General features: G+C 48.5%; 1 protein-coding gene across 1 annotated transcript in view; it reads left to right on the top strand.

Annotated features, from left to right (window-relative positions):
• Window positions 1-789: 789 nt before the first annotated feature.
• LOC140649714 (endonuclease domain-containing 1 protein-like) overlaps window positions 790-22,547 on the top strand; it is a 39,149-nt gene continuing 17,391 nt past the window's right edge. Inside the window, exon 1 of the mRNA XM_072857320.1 lies at window positions 790-887. The gene's annotated coding sequence lies outside the window, so the exon portion shown is untranslated. The remainder of the gene's footprint in view (window positions 888-22,547) is intronic.

Raw genomic sequence — 22,547 nt, forward strand, 5'->3', positions numbered from 1 at the left:
AAAACACGATGTGCAAAACTCCTTCCTCTCCGTCAACTCTAGCGGGTGCAAAGTTGTAATCATTTGAGGAGAGATACAGCCAAAAAAAAAAAAAAATAGAAAAAACATTTCCCTAGCTCATTATCTTTTCCCAGAAAACCAGATGGATGAATCATTATAACAGCAGCTATGACAAGGGACCAGACAACAGACTGAGCCCGAAGCCCAGCCCAGTCGAGGCAAGATGAAAAACTGTCCAAGGATTTACCAGTCCTCCCTCCCACATGTGTTTAAAGGAGCAAGGCTCCATAAATAGGGCATGCTGCTCTCGTGTGGATTTTAACCTTCCTCTTACATCCTAGCATAGCAGCAAGGCCAGCTGTTGTGGAGACCGCAATATAATAAATCCAACAGTACAGCAGCAGTGAGGTCCACACAACGTGATGATGTGGTTGGTGATGATCACCAAAATCTGAAGCTCCTTACACCAGAGCTAACAGCCTCACTGCTTCGTTTGTGAATACGTGCCAGGCTTTCCTCTGCTAGGAGAGAGTTGTTTGCAAGATACATAGACGGGCTCTTAATATAGTAGAGCAGTACTATGCATAAAACACTTCAAAATAACATCAGAAGTGACAAGGCTGAAAAAGCATTTAAAAGTTAGGAGACGCCTATCTTCAGGCTGCCCACATAACCTCTGTGGGTGCATGCGCTATGGTACAGTCCTTAATTACATGATTGGAAGTTATTTTTTTCCACAGGACACTGCCCAGCTTCATGCACGCGATGGTGGTACTCATTTGGTGAACAGCCATATAGTGGGGTTTTTTTTCCCTTCTTCGTGCTCATCTCTGCAGCATCCAAGAGCTTTGGCTGAAGCAATCGCTGTGATGACACCTTTGTTTTAGGTGAGGCTCTATTGTCGTTTCTGCTTTACAAACAAGGAACCGGAGCACAGAGAAATGAAGGTCAAATAATCTATTAATTTTGGGTGCCCAATTTGAAGTAGCCAGTGCAAGATATTCAGGACTCTGTTCAAAGCGCAGATTCCTCTCATGCCTGCCTTTGTTTTCTTCCAACCCCCTGCTTTGTTTATTGCCCTCTTCCAACTTCTGCCTGTTGGGCACTCATAATTAGATTTTTGAATTCAAATGCTGCTCTTAGGTTTCAAGTGTTTTGATCGCTGGCTGAAAAGCTATAGCTGCACTCCGCTCTGCGCAATAAAGCGTTCCCTTTTTCTGCAAGGTAAACAAGGAGTCAGGGAAGGTCACTGCAGGTAAAAATCCACAGGTCTGGGAGGAAATAACAGGACATCATTAAAGCCAAAGTACACGTGAGTGATGTGGAGATCTCTTCACCTCTCCTACCCTCCGTGACTTCCATGGACCCCATCACAGAGTGAGGACAGCACAAAGGAGCTGCATCTCTAATAGAAAAAGCTGCTTTTTACCTCCACAATGGACTCAGTACTCGGGGCTTGGGTCCATCAGTGCTTCAGCAGAGGTGGCTGTGGAAGAGTTGTGTATGAAGAAGAGACCAGACCCACGGGAGGGACGAGAAGGCAGAGGGAAGCAGGGGTGAGCAGTGCTGCTAGCTGTACCGAGCATGTATTTATTGTGTTGGGAATAGCTTGTACTTGTGGGACTTGGTTAAATGCCAGGAAACCCTGAGGGTCAGGCTACAATGCTCCTTGTGAGATGTTACCAAGCCCTTGGAGTCTTTGGGGACCAGCAGTGCTGAACACTATGTGCTCCCAGCTGCCCCAAGCACAGCTGTACCCATCCACACAAGGACACAACATGTCCTGGGCTCCCTCCAAGCAGGAGCTCCCAGCACATCCACCTTTTATTTCTGCCTGCAGAGTCCTCTCTCCAGGCAGGCTTTGGGTGGCCACGTCCCATGTCCCACATCTGGAAATAACTTCTAGCCTCAGGACCTCACGTTTGGCTTTGGCAGAAGAAAGCAATGGGACAGTGATGTCCCAGGCTGGCACCGGGGACGATGTGTTTGGCTGCGTTAGCCAGTGGTTTGTGAACATGCAAAGGGTATATCCCAAGTGAAGGACAGGAGCAGAGGAGGTGAGCACAGCACCAGTGAGCTGAGACCTTGGAAGGCCCCTGGGGTGTGGGTTTGAGTAGGAGGGAGCTGAGAAGGACTTGGGGGCAGGAGGGATGGTGAGTCACCACGGAGCAACGCCTGGATGGCTCCGAAGGGAACCTTGCACACATCTGTCTGGGCTTTTCCTCCTGCCACAGGATTCCTGAGCTCCTCCTTGCTGCTTCCTTCACCTCTGGAGCTCTGTGTCACTGTTGCTGTTGGAAACATCATTTCATAAGCAGAAACGCAGGAGAGCTCTGGTCTGCAGAGGCAACACGAAAGCAGCTTGAGGACACTCGGAGAAAAAACAGTTATTTTTAATCAAACTCGTATCGAAATGTTGGGTCAAAGGGACATCTCAAATCCAGCCTCCCACTCAGAGCAGGACCGTAGCCAGTCTGTCAGCAGTGACTTGGTCTAGCCAAGTCCTAAAATCCCCAAGGATGGAGGGTGCACCAGCTCTCTGTCTCAGGGCAGCACTACCTTGCAGTGAGAGCCTTTCCGACATCCAACCTGAGCCTCCCAAGCCCCAGTTTGCAGCTGATGCCTTTTGTTACAATCTGGCACAACAGAGGGAAGTTTGGCTGTGTCTCTGTAACCACTTTTCGCATATTTGTAGTCAGCTCATCCGTCAGCCTCCTTGGGACTGCTCAGGGCTTTCTCCTCACTGTTTGCACCCCTCGGTTGTAGCAAAAGCACAGAAACCCACCGCAGCAGCTCCCTCCTTTCAAACCCTGCTCTGCTCTCCCAAAACCAGGGCAGCAGCCAGATTATTGCCGCTCTCCTCCAGCTGGTGTGGGCATGTCTGTGGGGGCTGAGTCACCCCACCACGAGCACCTCCCATGGGACTCAGCCCCGTCTCTCATGCTGGTGGCTTTCTGCGCACATGGAGGGGCCCGGGCAGCAGCTTCCACTGCTCTCCACACCAGGCACCTCCAGACCACTGAACTGGGGTGAGAAAAAGCAGGCAGCCGTAGCCCAGGTGCCCTGGTAGACTCAGGCCCATCCAGGAGAGAGCATCTAGACCATCATGTCCTGCCCTCACAGCTGGGCTTGGGAGGGTGGCACCAGGGCTGGGCAAGGAGCTGGAAACACCACTCGTGTTGTTCCTCTTTGTAGAAATCATCCTACGTCCCAGTTGAGTCACGCGCAGTTTTACAGGGGTACATCTGATCCGGGCACTCTCCAGCCCTGGTTCAACCCACTGGCGGATTTGTGGCCAAGCAGTGACAGACCACAAGTAAGTTCCCACCGATGTCCCAGTGGTGACACCGCATGTAGCATAAAACCCCCAGTATCACTGTGACCTTTCTTTTTTTGACCACGTTTGGTGCAACCTTAGTAAGATCTATGAAACGTCAGGATGAAAAATGAGTATGAAGCTGTAAATCGGTAGCAACAACTTCGCAGTCATCGCCATCGACACCAGGGGAGAAGAGCTGTCTGGAAGGAGAGGTAACAGGGAGTTCATTGGCAGTTCTTTGTCTGACCCCTTCCTCTACGCTTCATGCTAGCGATGTAATTATTGCTTATTATTTTTTTCACTTTTAATTTCACAATGAATATGAACAGGGCGAGCCCAGATGCAAATAGGAACCGAGGCACTTTTGCAGGGACCCCAGGGGAGTCTCTCCAACCACCCCACCACCAGCACTGAGTCACCACCAGCCCCCCAGAGCCCCGTGCAGGGGCCGGGAGGGCACAGATGGGGGACAAGGCAGAGCTGCCTGTTGAAAAAAGGCCTCAGTTTCTTGATTTGTCAATGACAGAAAAATAGAAGTTAATGCTGCAACCTAGTGGAGAAAAACGAGCCATGCAGATTTACGGTAGAGCTAATTCAGGCTTGGGGGAAAGCAGAAGGTGATGTAATTTGTGCCTTGTAGCACAGGCTGGTGGAGGCCGGACCGCAGCAAGCTGAGGTGGTGCAGCTTTTTTTTACGGGATCCCAAATCTGAGAGTATGTTCTGTAACATAGTCAGGTTTCTAGAAGGTGCTTGGCTTAGCCCTAAATGATATTCTCACAAAAAGGCTGTAAAAATCCCTGTGGCCCACGTTAAACCTAGCACAGCACAAATGTGACTGCAAATGGGGTGCAAAAGAGTCTGCTGCTAGCAGTGTCCCCTTGGGATCAGATCTGTGCTCCCAGCTATTTCATACAGCCCCAGAAGGAACTGGAATCACAGCAGAGCCTGTTTGCTGGGTGAAATGGGGGAAAAAAATCATTGGCGTGGGTGAGATGAGTTGCCGGTGCCTGCAGCTATCTAAACCTGAGCTTTGCAGGACTGCAAGATTGACGTGGGGGCATAGTCTGGGACTATCTCTGAGGTTGGAGCACCCAGACCTGGGAAGCAGAAAATCCCCCAAATACATAAGAGTTTGGGTCAAGAATCATCCAAATGGGAGATCCAAGCACCACACAAGCTAAGGGCTAGTGTGAGTGAGTGCCAGCCGGAGTGGGGAGAGCGTATTGTGAGAGGCACAGGGATGCTGTGCCCAGGCTTTGGGGCCACACTGCAAAAAGGAGGCTGGAAAATGGGAAGGATTTCAAAGGAGCACCCTAAGAGTGAGGAAAAGATGGAAAAACATCCCTCAGAGGGGTAAACTTGAGCTCAGTGTGGTACCCAGGTGAGGAGGGTCGATCTCTGCCCACCACCACCGAGTCCCATGTCCAAGGCCCTCCAGGGACCCCAGTCCTGGGCTTAGCTCCTGTGGGTGGGTGGCCTGGAGAGTACTCGGTGACTAAACCCCTCTGCTGAGACCCTGCATGAGTTTGCATATCCAGGAAGGTTTGACACGGGGGATCAGAGCTCCCCAGCACTGCCCCGGGGCATGGCCATCCGCCTGGCCAGCATCACCCTCGTGCTGAGGGCATCTGCAGAACTGAGACGCCTCTGGGATTAAATAACAGCTGAGCTGGGGATTTACAGACCCACATTTTGGCTTTAGGTGCTGCAGTTGGCATCAAGCTGCCTAAATCCCCCCCCCGCCCCCCCCATCTCCACAGCTGCAGTGGTTTCACTGACTCTCAGACAGCAGCTCCTTTGGATCTAGCGGGGACTTGAGCCTGATGGTCAAAGCCACCCTGGCACCCAGGAGAACTTGTGCACGCAGTGACAGGTCTGTTAAAGCATGGCTACTGACTTTTATCCCTTCTGAACCCAGAGGAGACAAGGGAGAGAACAAAAATGGGGAGGGAGGATACTGAGTGTTAACCCATGGGTGAATACTTGCAGATGGGTTGAACCCACTGTTCTGTGTGCTCAGCCTGGATCAGGGAACCAGTGGCAGCCCTTAAACCTGGTACCCAGAGGCTGGCGGCACCTGGCCCTGAAGCCCTGCTCACCCACTTGTCCCTGCTCCACATTTTTGCTGTGCAAAACCTCCTCGACATTGCTGCTGTCCTCTGGCTTGCGTTTATCGTCGGTGGGGCACATTCAAGTCATTAAAAAATAGCCAAGCATTGCACGGAGGAGAAAGCAGGGAAGGAGGATGAAGGAGCATGGTCAGGAGTAGCAGCAGGAGAAAAAGGAGTAGGAGGAGAGACGTGGCACTGGGGGAGCAGAGAGGAACACGCCAGCTTGAGGCAGCTGCGAGGAGCCCGACAGCTGGAAGCCAAAAATAAACCTCAGCAGTGAATCAATTTACTCTGAGGAGTGGGTAGATTGGGGGAAGCAGCAACAAAGGGGAGAGGACAGGGCAGCCAATGAACTGAATATGCAGGAAAATCCACAGAGCAATGAATCACTTCCCTGAAAAGCACGTTTTCCCGAAACACGGCAGTGATGAAGCAGAAAATTAAGTGGAGACAGAAACAATCAGTTATGTGGCAAAGGGAAGTTGTCTTCTGTTGAATAAATATGCAGGAGTGGCCAACCAAAAGGCAGGGAGTCCATCTGAGCAAACAGATAAATCACTGGTGAGCAAGCCGTGATGGTGGGGCCTGGCTACAAGAGGCACCAGGAGCAATGATTCATGAATGTGTCCACCAAGCGAAGGTGCTGCAGGGCTTCTATGGGGACTTGGAGCATCAGGAGAGCTCCCCCCAGATCTGGGTGCCTGTCCCCGAGTGATGGGAGGACAAGGAGTTTCAGGCAAGGAAAAGTGGGCTGCAAATGTTGAGCTGCCCTGGGCAGAGTAGGTGATGCTGGGAGCTGCCATGTGATGGGTGGTGGGTCCCAGGGACCAGGATACAAAGCCCCCTAAGCTCCAAAAAATATTCTGGGGGGATGGGATGAGGCATGCTTGGAGCATCACAGAGCCAATAGACATTGGGATCATGGTTTGAATCATGGAACGACCTTGGAGGATGGCTAAAATGTAATAGAAAGTACATTCAAAGCTCCTTGAGGAGCAGTCTAGATGTTACAGCTGTGAATACATAATGTAAAGCAATGGGGAAAGCCTAGAATAAGTGCGGAGAGGAAGAGGTTTCTTGAGGAAAATGCTTCATGCACAGAAGCTTGGGGGTAAAAAAATCTATAGAGAGATATTGCAGAGATTGCATCTTGCAGAAAGCATGGAGGGGAGCTGTTTGTTATTAGGACATGGCTGCTTTTGGCCACCATAGGAGAGACCCTACCTAGAGAAGCCAAAAGAGCAATGACCCATGATTTGGAAAGTAGTTTTGGGTGTTTTACCAAAAAACGAAGGAATTGGGAAACGCTTCCTCCCAGTTGAGTGCTCCAGCCACTAGACTGGAGTCCAGCTCTGTCCCTGCTTCACCCTAACCCATCTCCTCATAGCTGCTCCACGATGCCGTTTTAAGAAAAGGACAATGGGCAAAAATGGTTGAAGGACTTTGTATGGGGGGTGGGTGCTCATATGTATATGTGAGGGGGTCATACTCCCATCAACCGTCCCCCCTGCAAAAATCCCCCTCTCAAAATCTACATTTCCTGGCTCACCATCCCCAAGGGACACGAGCATCCCATCACCATGCTGGGGGAGAGACTGCCCATGAGCAGGCACGGGCAGAGGCCATGGACAGAGAAATGAAGATTATTCATGTGGACACAGAATCCTTCATGTCAAGCTCTATACAACTCAATGGGTGTGGAACTGCTCCCACCCCATATCCTTGGGGCATTGAATGAGGGCTCCAAGCCCAAGGGCCACGTCTCCACAGGCCAAAGGGAAGAGCAGTCGTCTCTGCAGATGGAGGAGCTGTGCCGCAGCCTTCTCTTCTGCTGATGTGAGGCCATGTTGTCACTAGAGGGAAGCAGAACCATGTGCACGGAGCTGGTCTGGCACTGCTGGCATCACCAGAGCTGCTCTGGGCTGGCAGTGTGGGGACAGTGGGAGAAGCACTCGCCCAGAGCATCTTTGACAGCTGGAGAAATGAGACACCTTCCTCACCTTGGGCTGGGCAGAGGTCCTGCGAAGGGTGGTGGATGAAAGCCACGGGGAAAGGGAGCAGCTGAAGTGATGCTGGGCCACATCGACCAGTTATTACTCTTCAGGGGCATGTCTGGGTCCCGTGTCCCCTCTCTGCAATGCCTCTCATTGGTGGTGAGCTGGCATTGGCATTGGGGGCTGAAGTGGGGTTCAAGGACACCCCAATAGTGCAGGAGCATGGCCAACAGGGTTGGCCGGGGGCTTTGAGCACCATTGGCTCTGCAGAGGAGATGCACAATGCTCCTGGGGACAGCATGCTCATCAGGCAGAGCATCACTCTGCCACCACCCTGCCTGGAGCATAACCCTCCTGGGATGGGTTAACAGGAGGGACTGGGTGTGTGAGGACAATGGTAGGGGCCTGGGGAGGCATGAGGTGGCAGGAAGGGGACAGGGTCCCGAATTGCCTTTGGAGGGACAGCCGTGGTGTCCGTGCTCAGCATTGGCGGTACTGCTGGTCAACGGACCCCGGGGAACGTGCAGGACACGCTCATGGAAACCGCACCACTCACAGAGGAGGCTGGTCTCCAAACCAGCTGCTCTGGGGCCCTGGAGATTTTCTTCTCTATGAAGACGAGCAACCAAAAAAGTCATTTCCTGCTTCGGCCCTGGAGATGTGGATTCCCCTCCTCTCCCTGTGTACTGGGCTTGTCTCCACTTACACCCTGAGCTCTCCCATGGGGCTGACTTGGCCACAGCCCACCTTTAAGCCCATCCACATCTCTGGGGAAGGCTCCCCCCAAGTGTTCGTCAGCTGCACATCAGGATAATTTCCCGGCATGTTTGGAAATAAATGCATCCTGCAAATTTCTCCCGTTGTCTACTGCTTCTGAGAGGGTTTTGACACAAAGTCAACCTATCCACCAGCAGCTGCCAGGAGTTTAATTCAATAACAAATCTTGCCACCGGAGCTCTGCCCGTGTCAGTACAAGCCTCAATCATTGCAGTTCTCCCATAGCACGTCATGCAGCCAGGGAATGCCAGGGCTTGCTGCTTTGCCCAGCGCAAGACTATAGCTCTCTGCCAACCTGAGAGAATAGAGGTGAATTTGCTTTTTTCCTCAATCCCATCTCTCCTGCAGAGAAATTTCAGGGCATTTTGTAAGCTAGACCATGCCAGAGGAGCTCGGTCACAGGAAATTGCAATGATCCCTTTGTAGGAGACAGGGCAGAAGGATGCATGTGGTGCCTCTGGGTTTGTGGGGGAAGGCGGGATGTCAGCAGAAGACACAAGATGACAATCAATATGAGCTTGGATGATCAGAAATTATGTTTCTTGGGTAACGGAAGGAGCACACCTCCTCTGGTCCCAGCATGTCACACAGTAGCCATTGCCCAGGGCTGTGTAAATGGCTTACACATTTGGGGCATGGGGCAGGTGCAGCCATGGATGCATTTTGAGGGCATCTCTGTGGGGAGCCACCAGCAAGATTATTCCCATGCACCGTTCCCACGCTGTCAGGTTAAATACTTGACGGAAACCATGTAACGACAGAAACCTTAATTCTGTCATGATGTGAAGTAAATAATTGTGGTTTGGGGTTTTATAACTCCAGATCTTTCTCTTGCTGGTTAGTGTCAGAGCCACGCTGCTAGTGTTTGCTCATCTTGTTATTAGGTGCAAAGAACGAAGGGGAGCCATGCAGCGCTGGGGTTGAGGGCTTGGTGGTTATTTCTTGGGCTGAAGGTGGTGATGCCACAGGTGGAAAGAGCTGGGAGACAGCCCATGCACTTTTAGCCCAAGGTGATGAATTTGCATCAGGGAAACCCAAACTGGTCCTTTCTGGTGGCACTTTCAAACGTGTGGCCAAAGTAGAGATAGTTGGGAGAGCAGCTAAGCTAGGAGCATGGAGGGGAAGGAGCATCACCAGCAAAGGGGGTGTGATAGCAGTTTCATGGTACGTAAAACATCATTACAATGAGGAAATAGGTTTGTTTGTTTGCTATTAAAAGCTGTTTTGGAATCAGGCAACAAAATATTAGCTGTTGCTAGATCTTTAGCTCAACAGCTAAAAATTATTGCTAGCAGTAGTACACTGGGTGAAGAAGGCAGGGATATCTAGGCAAAATGACTGGCCTAGGAGGACAGAGAAGAGACAAAAAAATGACTACAAGAAAAAAATTGTGTTGTATTTTGTTTCTGAGAAGTGGAGGTCCCTGTAACTCTGGAAGGTATTACTGTCCACTGGAGCAGCAGCAGGCCAGATTACAGGCACAAAAAAGGATGCAATACTGCAATGGCTCCAATGGTGACTGTAAAGCAAAGAACAAGAAGTGCTAATGAATGCCTTGTTTTTAAAAGGAACTTTATTTTCTCCCCATTAGTGAGAACTTCCTGCAGCAAAAACAAGTGCAGCTGCTATTTTTTTCAGAAAGAGGCGACTGAACCCTTTTGCTCTTTGAGAGCGAGTAGGTAGAAAACTGGTTCTGTGGTACCGCACTGTACTGACAAACTCCTGTACAGAGGGGCACGTTGCAAGGGCTGCTTCATCTTGGCTGACAGACCCAGGTCACCAGCCAAACCAAACCCTTCAAGTCTCTTGGTCCCGATGCTGAGTAACCCATGGGGCCTGGGACAGCAGGCAGGACTGCTGTTAGAAAGACTCGTGCTGTTCTGGTTGCTACCAGAGAAGATTTTAAGAACACACATGTCGGTCAGAGAACACCCTTGCTTTCTACTCCAACGTAAGAGCTGTCTTGGTCCACCTCAATATGGGAAGGTTGGCTGCAGGTAATGGGAGGGACAAAGACCTGCTAAACAGGTAGCTCCATGACTCACTAAATTCAGGAAAGGTCATGTGGGTGATTTAACTCCCTATATACAGGTGTCTCGTGCCAATTTAGGTGCCTCTGGTCTCCATCTGCCAGTAGAGAAGGGCATGAGCTTCCATACAACCCGTGTTATATCTGCTGGGCTTGTGTGGACTTCTCAGATGTCCTGAGGCACTTCGGGTAACTCCAGACACCTGCATGTGGTCAGCTGTGCCCTTGTGTTTTGCCAGCTGAATCACATCCACTGACCAGATCTTCTCTGGCTGCTGTGGGAACTCAGACACTTGACTCACATGGAGACACGTACGTATGGACACGCAGTGGGTTTTAACCCCCAGCTGAGTCTCAACCTTAATGCCTTTATTCATGAGGAAAGGTGTTTTCTTTCAGACATCCAACCTTCTCATTGCTGCACCTCCATCTCCTTTGCTCCAGTACAGATGTTCTCCTTTCCCATTCTCTGTCCTCTTCTCCTGGAAGTCCATGTATCATGTGGATGATGGTGATGTTTGTAGAAGCCAAATCACAAAATAAAACCATCCTCCTGGTTCCCACAGTAGCTCAATAACTGTGATCCTTCCTCTGGCAGCACTCCCAAAGGGGAGTCCTCTCAGGTGGGGATGCTTCCCCATGAAGTTTCTCTTGGGGCAGGTGGAAGGAACCACAGGATCATTGATCTCTGGTGCTAGCATTATAACATGGCACTCAGACACCACATATGAAGTCCATGGATTTTGACTAGACGGGAAAGTCAGTTTTGAGACTCATCTTTGTGCACCAAGAAAAAAAACCCCAAAACCCAATCAAGCCCCAGCAAAGGAGATGTTTCTTTTGCCTGTGACACCATAAATGGTTAAATGCAACATGTTTGAGGCATGTTCTGCTGATCCCAAAAGGAAAGAACATCTTCAACCCCCAATCTGACATGAGATCTGACCCCATGCCTGGCCCTGACCTTATTTAAAACAGCCAAAATCTGCAAAACAGGAAGTTAGAGGGAGAATTACCTGCAAATATGCCAGACCATTGGTTATCCAGCACTAGCTCTCACAGTCCCTCTCACACTCAGCTGGTGGGCAGCATTTGATCCCATCAACAACAACCCTCCAGCTCTTGGAGATCCTTCTGCATTTATATTCTACAGCCAGAAGAATCATGAACCGACCCCACCTCATCTTCATGTGCTTTAATCCCACCCATGCTCACCCCATGCAGCTTTCTCCAGGCTCCGTGGAGCAGATGTTTCAAGAGCTGCATGGGAAGAGATCAGAACAAGGAAGATATGACCAATTTTTTTTCCAAGTACCTGGAAACCTGCAGGAGAGCAGAGGCTGCAGGCAGGAGGGGAAGGGGGGAAGATGAGCTGGAGAAGAAATAAACAAGCTTTAAACCAAGGCCTAGAAAGAGCAAAATGGTGCTTATGGTTCCTACCAAATCTTGAAGTGCCACACAGTGGAAAAGAATGCCATATAGTGCAATGACAACAGATGCCTCCTGTATCCCAGCTGGCTTCATATGTCCGTGTAGCTGGAGGCCTCAGGAAAGTTTAAAACAACTTGCAGTTGGTCTTAAAAGCCAGGTAGACCATCTCCCTCACTGTATACTGGCCCTGTCACTGGCCACCTACTCCTGCCAGGGTTATGGACCCTGGCTCAGGCCAGCAGAGTTGATACAGACAGCTTTTCAGTTGGCTTGAGTTTATCCTAGTGACAGAGCACAGCATTTGGGTGTTAACACGCCTTCTGCACCCACAAGCCCTGGGATTTGTTCTCTGTTTTTTTGTTGCCTCTGGAGCTGGTCTCCCATGGCATTACCCCAGGAATGATGAACCATCTGAAGATGGTTCATTGAAGGTTTGGACCAGATGACCTCCAGAGGTCCCTTCCAGCCTCAAGCATTCTGTGAGCTCACTAGCTCACAGTGTTCCCTAGCTGTCCCCTTCAGTTCCTGCATCGACTCATTTGGGTTTGCCACTCATCTGCTCAACTTGTTTGGTTGACTGTTTTCTTTTTTTTTAACAAGGTTTCTGGGCTTCCGTTAGCAGCATAACTAAATGTCCTGCCTTCACATGTTCAGCTCCACTGTTTTGTTTCGTTGCTGGGACCCCAACTTGCAGCAGCAGCTCTGAATTGAAGTGCAAGCATGCTTTAATCCAAGCAATGAAATGTAAATGAGGTTCGTTTTACAGACAGCTGTAAGAGCTGGCTGCAGGAATGCTTTTTTTTATCCTCTGCTCTTTGTCAGGATGACTGGGTCTTGTTCCTACCCTTGACTCCTGTTATTCAGGGCTGAGCAGGAGGATCTTGCAAGAGTGAGAAGATGTGAAAATTCAGCCAGGGCTGTGCTGATTGACCTAGTGCTAGATGCCTCCGCTTGGGCACCAAGTCTGCTCAGACATCATTTTTACATGGAAGAAAAAGCAAGGAAAATCAATGCAACAGGTCATTTACGGTTGGACTGGATGATCTTAAAGGTCTTTTCCAATCTAAATGATTCTATGATTCTACGATTTTTCAGGTGAAGAGCTGTAGTTAATGCTCCTTCATGCACAGTGCTCGTTTGTGCTGGTAACTGCAGTTAAGGTCCTTTGGATTTAAACACATAATGTATAGCCTGGCAGAAACCTACAGACACCCATTCCCATGGACGATCATGGACAACCAGACCCAGACCCTGCCCTGGCCCCAGCACCCCCAGGCATCCCTTGCTACCTCCAGAAAGCGCCGTGGGGACCAGAGGGATGCAGTGATGAGAAAGCCGCAGCCTGCAAGGGAAAATACTCAAAGGCAGGCATCCAACCAGCCATTCTTCTCTGCCAGGTCTTCATTAAAAGAAGCAAAGGGTATTTCTGGCCAGAGAGGTGTTTGGAGGGGAGATATCTCTTTGGGGTTTCTCATTGGACCTAGCTGGTGAGAGCTGCTGTAGGTGTTGGCTGCTCATAGGCTTGCCTGGCACGGGCACTGCTGCAGGAGAAAGCTGCTACCAGGGAAAAATTGAAAATAACATTCAGCATGCCGGGTGTGCTGCAGGGCTAATACATGCCTGACAGTTCATCTTCCATCTCCAGGAAATAAGGCTTTTTATCTGCTCCCCCAGATCTCCCCACAGTGCCCGCAGGGCTTCATCCTCCCCACACCCTGATAAAATTGAGCACTGCTTCTTTCTCCCTGTGATGGTATCCCCTCAAAGGGGCAGAATTGCACTAAGGTTCCTCCCAAGAGGGATTTGGGATTTGGAGCAGCCTGACAAAGCACCCTCCTGCCCTCACCCCACATCAAGCAGGGCTCTGCCTAGTAGGAGGTGGCCAGGCACGATGCCCGGGAGCTGCTCCCTCAGTGCCAGCGCTGGGCAGATCAGAACAGCTTACCGAGGCACCGTGCTGCTCCCATCCCCTGACTGCACTGGGGTGTCTGTTTAAAAGGGGAATTTGCTGTTCTTTCGCACTCAGGGGTACGCAATGGTCGTGTGACCTTCTCGGCTTCTGCTTTTCACTTTCTCATCGTAAGCATTCGTGCTGACGACTCCACATGCTCCCAGTCAGCAAGTTTCCCATGCATGACTAAAGCTCTTTCTAGCCCAGAAAACACAGGAGGGAAAACTTCCCTCCACTTCCCATCCGTGGCCGATATTTGCTCTTGGGAGTTGTGCTGGCCATTGAACAGCAACAATAGTTCAAGTATTCAGAGTCTGAATCCTTCTGAGGCGATGCTGCAGGGACAGCTTGTTTGACAAATATGACCTATCAAAAGTCAGCCTCTTCCTGCGTGCACAAGTGAGCCTGCCAAGCAAGTCCAACTATCACAGACCTTTGTCACAGCCTTGAGCGAGCCACTGCATGCATGTAGAATGTTAGTCATGTCTTTGTCTTCTGCATGGAAACATATCCCTCCTTTCACGGTGCAAAAGGCCTCTGAAAATTCCCTTGGGTGCTGAGTTGCAACACGGTGTCATGTCGGTCAGTGACTCCTGTCTCCATTACGGTGCTGTAATAACTGGAGGTGGTTGACTTTGCAGTCTATGTTGGCAATGCCTGGGGTAAGAGAGTTTTAGGACATTCAATTACAAACCCCTTCTCCTCCCTGGGCAGGCCCTGTTTGTGGGCTCCCACTGTGAAAAGGCACTTGGGGCTGCTGGTGGAGCTTTGAGGACAATTTCTAGGCACGTCTGCAGAAAATGAATGGCTCCAAGGCCATGCCCTGTCCTCGTCCACCCTGGGCAAGATGGTGGGCTGTGTGGAGAGGAGCTTCCTTTCCTCAAAAAGACGTGTATGGGCAGTGTCTCTCTCCTGGAAAGAAGCGAAAATAAGCCCTCCTTCCCCTTTATGCTTTCCAGGAATCAGAAAATAAATGAGTCCCTTTCTTCTGCCCCCCCAGCAGTGGGGGATCAGCAGCCTGAATCCCTGTGCCTGGGGCAGCTGGGAAAATCCTCCCAGCAGCAGCAGATCAGCCCCAGTCACACGAGTAATTCTGTGCCACCCCCTGTGAAGATGATTTACACCCTCTGCCCAGCAAGTGATTTGCAACCATATGCTTCCCCCACCCCTGAGTGAGAAACCACCTAACACAGCAGTTTCCCTTTCACACCCTCCAGCCCCTGCAGAGCTTTGTGGGTTCCCTCCCTTCTGCTCCTCCATGAGGTTTTGGTCTTCAAATCTCAGCATCTTCTGAACCTCACCTCCATCATGCATGTCCTCACTCCTGCCCCAGGGAGCTTTAATCACCATGGGGTGAGGATACCCAGGACTGGAGGTGTCCAACAAGTGCTGCTGTCCAGGAACTGCCACTTCTTGCAACTTCCCTGGGTTTGAATGCCAAATATTAGCAGGAATGCACAAGTCTGGTTACACTCAAATGCTGTACAGTGTGTCCTACAACATTACATTGCCCATTACCCAAGTGGAGTCATGGATAATTCAGGGAATATAGGGGTTGTGTGACATCTTGCCTGGACTCCCAAGCTGTGAGCTTGCCTTCATTTTAATCCATCCTTTCACCATTGCCATTGTGCAATACTTTCAAGTGTAGGGGGGAACTAGGTGTTGGCCCACACATACCTCCTGAGCCATCCCATCCTGTGCGTTGGAGGAAAGCTTTCTCTCCCAGTGGCTGGATCTTTGGGACCCTCCTTTCATTCGCAGCATCCACCCTTGTCTCCTCCTCCAAAAGCTCCTTCCTGAAGGTCTTCCCTGTGGTTTTTGCACCACCTGTGTTGCTGCTTTGCTTCCTCAAAACGTTGACAAAGTGCAACCACTTCCCGATCTTCTTTCTCAGTAGTTGTCACAAAAACACAGCTGTCCCTCTTCCCTGTTTGTGCCTTCCCTCAACTTTTGTCCTTTGCCTTTCTCATTGTCCCCTTTCATTTAAACAAATTTAAAGTGAAACAATCACCCAGGAAGGGGTTAGAAATTAATGCTGTGCAGTTAAAATTATCTTGATTTTCTGGGACTGGGAAAAGCTGGAGCCCAAATCTGCTTACGCTGCTTACACCATGAAGAGAGGCAGCCATGGTCTTGCTTGTCCCATAGAACTTCCACCTCTGAAAGAGTTAATGTTGAGACTCAAAGTAGAATAAAGTGTGAATAAATTCTGCAGGTCTGTCAAGGTAGCTGTTTCAGATTCATGAACTACTCATAAATTGGATGTCACCTGAAGTGCTGCTTTGTGCCCACAAGGTCTGTGTTGAAGGGGGTCATTTCTGGCAGGACAGACAACTGGATGGGAAAGGAATAACGTCTGGGGTGCTGACATGGGTCCAAGTCAAACCCCTAAACACAGCCCTGAAAGCCAGCTGGGAGACATGTAGTCAATGACCAAGGCTGGAGACCAAGGATGACCCACAGCGCCTGTGACCTTGTCTCTGCCCAGCGAGAAATGGGGCCCAGCGAGAAATGGCCCGTGTTGCATGTCCCATTCGGGGGAAAGCCAAAAATCACTTTGATTGCAGTAGAGATTTTGTTCAGAGAGAAGAGTCTTCATTTCCCTTCCATTTTACAGTACAAAGCTATGCCTGGTAGGAAGCAGGGGATCTAGTACTTTAAAAATTGCTGTTGACGCAAGGAAGAGGTGAGAGCAGACAGGACTGCAAGTACCAGGAGAATAAATACCATGCAGCTAATGATGTTTTTGAACTTCCTGAAACTGTAGATGATCTGTTCGATTAAGTCACGGCTATCTGCCTATCATGTAGCTGATGAATACATATCATGTAGAAGCAATTCTATATTCTCTGCTATATAGAGATATATGATATACGAATAAATATATTTATATTAATAGTATATCTAATATATGAGTAAACATACAGTGAGGTTAAAGATAGTGAAACTGAACCCAAGGCTGTAGGGGACTGGGGCAGGGATGGAGGAAGCGAGGACAGCGCTGTGAGGTCCAGGGGAGCCAGGAGGAGAAGAGAGGCAGAATAAGAAGGTTCAAAGGGAAGAAGAAAAGGCTGGATGGGGACCAGGGGGGATTTTACAGACAGATGAAGGTTTGTGTCTCATGTTGCTCCTGTGGCTCCCAGGCCTTCTGCAGAGCCTCAGATGAAGCCTCTCTTCCTGTGCTCCTCTCCAGTGCCGCTCTGGGCACGTCACTGGCGGGCGCTGAGCTGGGCTCAGGTGCAGATGACACAAGTGCCCAGATTCCCACATCCTAGGGCCTAAAGTCCCCCAGGTACCTCCTGCCTTGTGATGGTCAGGAAACTGCTAAGAGTTTGCCTCTCGGATTGTGGCTCCCTTTTCAGGGTGACTGTAAGTGTTGCCACTTCAACACAGAGCTGAATTAGGTGGTTTGACTGCTAGGCCAGCAAAGGCCAGCCCCCTTTTGTTGGATCCCATTTATTTTCTTCTCACCCTCTGCAACAAGAAGAACCCACTGGAGGCCTCTGGGATATAAGGATAATTTTGCCAGAAACTGTCTCCAGCTGAGACCTCTGCTACCTCCTGTTGTAAGTGCATCTTTTTTAGGTGTCCTAGTCAAATTTTCATGACACCTGAATTGGTGATTGAAAAGGAGGACTTTAACAGAAGGCACCTACCCGCAAATGGGAGTGTCTTACTCACCCACCATGGTCTACAGTCTTTCATGTTCAAAGAAAAGAGGTATGAAAGTGGCACCAGGGACTGGTGTCTCTGGCAGATCCAGACAGTTAAAAGATTGGGTAAAATGATAGAAGAAAGGAGCTCTGAGTCAGAACTGTCCATCTCTGCTGAGCATTCCCCAGAGGGCTCAGGGACAGCAAAAAAATGCCTTCATCACTGCTGTTGGGAGAGATGCGACCGAGCTGAAAGGCTGCAGGGAAGACTTGTCTTCATTTCCCTCAGCTAAAGACCAAAACTACAGAGACGTGATGGCAGCTGCAAAGACATTAAGCTGAAAGAAACTGGCAGGGATTAATCGTGCCCTTTTTAACATTTTGGAAGCATGTTGGTCAGAAGCATATCAGGTGTTGTTTAATCAGGCAGTTGTGGAGCCTTTCACACCTTCAGGGCACATTTTCACTAGTTACTAATTTTCAGGGTAGCTGAGCAAGATTCAGTTTTATGACTTAGTGGTGGAAGGAAAACATCTCCAAAAAATGGAGTCATTTGATCTCAGGCACACATTAAATCGACAGCAAACTCAAGCACAGTCATAAGATTAGAGATAGAGACATGTGGCTGACCTCAAAGGTCATTCCATGCATTTCCCAACCAAACCCGAGAAGTAATTATGTTTTTGGTTTACTTGAAGGACGTCCCATAACGGAGACCCCACGACGTTCCCAGAGAGCATGTTCCAGTACCCAGAAAGTTAGAGAAACCTTCCTGATGTCTAACCCAAACTGCACTGAGTCTTGCTTAGTTTAATCCATGGTTGCCTCATCCAGCATGGGCAAGGAGAGCAGAAACCATGTGTGTACCTGAAGGCTGCTGCCCAGCCCCCCAGAGTCTCCTTTTAAAAAGTAATATATTTTTTCAGTTGGTCACACAAGTTGTGTTTTTCAGAACAGAGATCTCTCACTCCTGGATTCCTCCTGGCTGACTCATTTTATTGACGTGAGGTGCCCAAAACTCGGTCTGCCACTCTAGCTGGGGCCTTACTGGTGTTGATGTTGGGGATGGCATTTGAATGTTTGAGGAAGCTCATGCCAAAATGTCGTATCATGATGCCATTGTGTACTGTGCCATGGTGGAATATAGGATTCACCACAATCACAGCCAGCATCACATCACCACTAGATACCAACAGCTTTAGGCACCATAACTTTCAGATTAGTACTGATATCTACAATACCAGTCTTGTGCTCTGCTCTCCCAACGACTGCCAAGGCTGGTCTGACCCCATGGTACCTCTGTCTCTATCTGATCCATGCCCCTTCTCAAATCTTCGTTGACTCTAATTGTGGGTGTGGGGTGGGGATAGCAGTGCAGGATGAAGTGGAACGATTACTTGATATATCTTGAAGGCTCTCCTACCATGCATATGAATTTCAAGGTGTTGGGTTTTTCCCCCCCCAGAATATTTCTCTAATTTGTTTTGATCACTTTTAATATTAGTCCCACTCCTCCATGTCCTTGGACTCCTTTCCTGCTTGGAGCAATCTGTGAATTTAAGAAAGATACAGTCTCCTCCATCAGCTGAGCTACCAATGAAGACATTGAACAGGACCTCGGACAGACTTTGTGGAAGCCTGTGGCTATGTTCTTCCACTCTGGTGTGGACCATTGAAGGCAGCTCCCTGGGACCACTCTCCAGCGCTTCCAACATATATCCCAATGCATTGCATCAGCCTCTGGTCTCTCAAATAATGCCATGGGAGACATGATCCAAAGTCTTTGTAAACAGAAGAGAGAGATACAAAATCATCTGCCTCTCCCTTACCCACAAGGTCTGTTACCAGGTCACAAGAGGAAATCAGACTGGTTTCAGGAAACCTGGTCTTGATAAATCCCTCTCTCCTGTTACTTTCCAGGTGCTTGTGGAAAGCTGGTCTCAGCAGTCATTCCAGAATGAAATAAAGTTCATCCTCCCACTCTATAGTTTCCAGGATCCATCTTTTCCTCCCAATCCTTCTTTCTTTAAAGATAAGCATGACTTCTCCCCTTTCTTAACCTGAGAGCATCTTCTCATCCTACTCAAATTCCCCAAGACAACTTCTAGTGGTTATTTTTAAGTATCCCAGAAGAGTCTCTGAGGCCCAGGCAAGTTGAAGGTATATCTGCTGCTTCTGAGTACTTTCAGCTTTGTAGGTGTCACCCGTCAATAACCTACCCTGTGCACTAAACAGCAGATCAGAGTTCCTGCTGGTCATATTATGATGGTCAGAGCACATAAGAAGGGATTTTCCATTGCCCCAGATCAGTTTTGTGTTATGTTTTGGCCTCTCTGATTTAGTCCCAGCATGCTCAATACAAGTAGGCTCATTTTTTTGAAGCTGACCTAGTTTCTACTTTCTGTATGCCACCTCCTGAGGTTGAGGTCAGTGAAGAGGTTGAGATTTACCGTACCTATAATGATGCTTCTTTCCTTCACTTTAGAGAACTTTGTACTTGAGATCTCATTATCATTTATTTTAAATCAAGAAACAAGTCAAGCACACAGGCACGCTTGTGTTCAGCTACAAGCATTTGCAAATCTGAATTTCAAAACTATTCCAAAACAGACACTTTTAAAGAACAAAAATAAGGTTAGTCATAAAATCATTCACTGAGGGAAAGAGCAGATTTTGGGGCCTAAAATAAAGAGTGAATTTGTCTGTTATTTCCCCTGTTGCCTGTCTCATGTAAATAATCTTTTCAATTATGAAACTGTGAAGCTGTCCTGAATTGCAGCTTGTAGCACAGGAAGGCTGACCACCTCCTCTTTGAAGTGCTGATGCACTGAATGTTAAATCAACCTTCCAGCAATTTATGTAACAAATGCATTTAGAATTTACAACAGGAAAAAAAAATCCAGCAGCAAGGTCAGCCAATGCAGTTAGGTAATGCAGGTAGGCATGCATTGCCCAGGCATGCGGTGGAGTCTACAATAAATAAGTTTTTGTGAGTAGATGAGACAGGCAGCTGCCAGGAATGGTGTACTCTGGATTGAACCTTTCTGGAGGCTGATGATGAACTAAATGTCCTTCCCAGGTCCATCTGCTGTGCTGTTTGGGACACTCACAAGCTCTCAAGTATTTTATGTCAGTCATATCGAGGTAGGGAGGCTGAGGCAGAGGATTTAGGAGTCTGCAGTGGTCCTTCAGCAAGTCGCTGTCAAAGCTGCGATCAGAGCTCAGGAAATCCTGGCTCCCGTTCCTGCAGCCAGCGGGGTGTTTTTCATAACAGCAGAGACAAGTCAAAGGAGGACCAGGTCTGACATTTCTCATAAAGAATTTCCCCTGTGTTTGCAAGTTAAGTGAACACCATCGTGTTTTGCCAGCGAAACCCAGTTGCAATTCAGCTTTTGCTGACTTGGGTAGCTCGGTTCAAAGATAAAGAGTTTTTCTGCTTTGGCATAAGGATCCAAGACGGCTGGCTTGCTTCACTTGTGTCTGTCCCCAGCCGAAACCAAGGTGCTGCGGTATCAGTAACTGCTGCGTACGTGGAAGTGTCACACCACTTCCTACGCACGATAGCTGAACACTATCTAGCACACACTGCACACAACCCCCTTTCCTGTATCAGAGCTGCGGATGCTGAGCAGGGCAGCTTTGCTTCTCCTAAAAAAAAAAAAAGACCGAAAAATGTCCCGGCTCTGCTTTCCCATTTGCAAAGTGGCGCAGAGAGGTGGTGGCTCCCGGGGAAAGCCCCTTCCCCAGCGAGGTTTCTCGGTGCCGTGCAGAGAGCGGTGCTGTGGGCAGGCTGCCCTGGATGGGATGAAGTGAAATGCACATATTAAAAATAGTTGTTTTTTGGAAAGTAAAACCTGGTTGCCTTGTGTTTGGTTGCTGATGTAGATTGCTGAGACAGCTCTGGGGCTAGGAAGGTGGGACTTTCAGGATATGTTTTGTTCAAACAACATAGTCAGGAAACAAAAAGTCCAGAGTTTTTAATACCTTGTGTCTGTGTGTGTTTTGCCCTTCAACATCACTGGGCAGAAGGTAGATAAAGAAATTCTCCATGCTGGCTTTTTTTTTTTTCCAGTTTGTCAATAATGTTATCTAACCTTATTGCAATTAATTGCAATAATGAAATTGAAAAATATTAATTGTAATGTTTGTAACTTGCACTGAAATTCATCTTCTACTAGAAAGTCAGTCCATGACACTGGTGGAGAAACCAATAAAGCTATGAGTTTTTACCTGCCATTAGTAAATGCTATTTACTTATCTTCAGGGACAGATTGTTCCTGCAGGCCAATTTGTTTGGATGACTGAGAATAAACAACATGCAGCCTTTTAAAGGCTACCTAGAGGAGCTGCCTGAATGGATGCTAAATGAAAATAATTTGGAGCATGAAGGAGTAGTTCGAGAGTAAATAATATCTTTTAGTCCGTTCCTCTATTTTCTCTTCTGAACATTTAAGTGATTTCCAAGAGCAAAAATAAAAGTTCAATATATAGCATGACATGCGGAGAAAGAATCTCGGATGAGCAGAAGACTTCATGTTATAAGCACTGACAAATAATACCCAAATAGCTGGAGGGCACCTGTGATCTTTAGGAGAGATCAGCTCTGTAATGGAATAATCTGGCTGAGCAGTTGCCCTAGGTTACAGTAAAGAGGGGTGTTACCTGTTTTAATCCTGCAGAAGAATTATGTTTTGAAAGGTTGATATTAAATAAATGCATGGTTTTTAATGGCAAGTTTGTGCCACTAACCCCAACGTGCTTTCCAAATAAAGCATCCATCAGTGTCCAGGGGGAATATCCAGGAGTAAGTGTGAGAGTGGTACAAAAAGAAAGAGTCACGTTCTCAGCGTTGTGTTTCCTGTACCACACCACCCAGGATACCGTGTTGGGGTTGATGGTAACAGCTCGGCATTTATCAGAAATTTTTCTTACCACCGAAAAAACTGAAAACTATCAGCCGATGCATTTTGTGCTGATTTCTGTGATTTAGGTCTGTGGCTGACTTAAAAACAAGAACCAGGACAGAGAAATGAAGCTCTAAAACTGGTATTTTCTACCTTCTTATTGCTCCAGCCTTACCTGCATTGACCTGTATTTTGGTCTTATTTTGAATAACTCTCCAGATCTTTTTCATAATGCCCATGGTTTTATAAAGATTTGTCTTTTGACATTTGAGGTTGGACTTGACTCCATGCTGATTCCTTCCCCTCCACCTCCTTTGGGTGCACCCTCTGTAACCATAGGAAGGGGTTTTTTTTGACAGAGACTTCTAGTTTTT

Source organism: Ciconia boyciana, chromosome 1, assembly GCF_034638445.1.
Source record: "Ciconia boyciana chromosome 1, ASM3463844v1, whole genome shotgun sequence".
Lineage (NCBI taxonomy): Eukaryota > Metazoa > Chordata > Aves > Ciconiiformes > Ciconiidae > Ciconia > Ciconia boyciana.